The sequence below is a fragment of the Dioscorea cayenensis genome, chromosome 12, assembly GCF_009730915.1.
Source record: "Dioscorea cayenensis subsp. rotundata cultivar TDr96_F1 chromosome 12, TDr96_F1_v2_PseudoChromosome.rev07_lg8_w22 25.fasta, whole genome shotgun sequence".
Taxonomy (NCBI): domain Eukaryota; kingdom Viridiplantae; phylum Streptophyta; class Magnoliopsida; order Dioscoreales; family Dioscoreaceae; genus Dioscorea; species Dioscorea cayenensis.
The window spans coordinates 4,937,765-4,938,724 of NC_052482.1; the positions used below are offsets into that span (position 1 = coordinate 4,937,765).

At 46.1% G+C, this 960-nt stretch overlaps 1 non-coding gene across 1 annotated transcript; it reads right to left on the bottom strand.

Annotated features, from left to right (window-relative positions):
- Window positions 1-401: 401 nt before the first annotated feature.
- LOC120274404 lies at window positions 402-508 on the bottom strand. Its single transcript, XR_005540926.1, has one exon. It is a non-coding gene; the product is annotated as a small nucleolar RNA R71 (small nucleolar RNA).
- Window positions 509-960: the final 452 nt, after the last annotated feature.

Consider the following 960-nt stretch of genomic DNA (forward strand, 5'->3'; position numbering starts at 1 on the left):
GTTCTGACAACATGACAGAACAAAATGAGCAACAACGAACACTATCCGATCATGCCAGACCTTCAGTGTTGGGGACACAATCGAGTATTGTGCATCCCCCAATTACAGCTCAGAACTTCGAGCTAAAGCCGGCATTCATCCATATATTGCAGCAGTCCGCACAATTCAACGGTTTTGCCGATGAGGATCCAAACAGTCACATAGAGAGCTTCCTCGAGGTGTGTGACATGCTGAAGATAAATGGTGTGACGGATGATGCCATCAAGTTGAGAGCCTTCCCATTTTCCTTAAAGGGGAAAGCGAAGCAGTGGCTACACTCATTACCTAGAGCATCAATCACTACATGGGAGGAGATGGTAGAAGCTTTTCTAGCCGGTTATTTCCCTCCTGGAAAATCAGCAAAGCTTAGGAATGAGATCTCATCCTTTATGCAGTTGGAATTGGAGTCTCTATTTGAGACATGGGAAAGGTTCAAGGAACTCCTGCGAAAGTGTCCGCAACACGGATTCCCGGAGTGGATGATTGTTCAAACCTTCTACAATGGTTTGAACCCGAGTACAAGGCAACTCTTGGATGCGGCGGCAGGAGGTACCTTAGGTAGTAAAACCCCCAACAAGGCTAGTCAATTGATTGAGGAAATGGGGTTAAATAGCTACCAGTGGAATGCTAGGGAGAAGAAAAAGGTGGCCGGTCTCCATGAAATTGATGCGGTAACTTCATTGGCGGCCCAAGTGGAGAGTTTGAGTAAGAAACTAGATCTTACAGCTTCGAATAGAGTTGCGGCCGTGACCAATTGCACCGGTTGTGGTGGAGGGCATGCTCCCTCCGATTGCCCAATCGTCATTGGTGATGTTTCTTCAATTGAGAATGTTGACTTTGTAGGTAATGGAATGAGACCTCAAGGGAATCCATATAGCAACACCTACAATTCAGGTTGGAAGAATCATCCCAAGTTTTCAT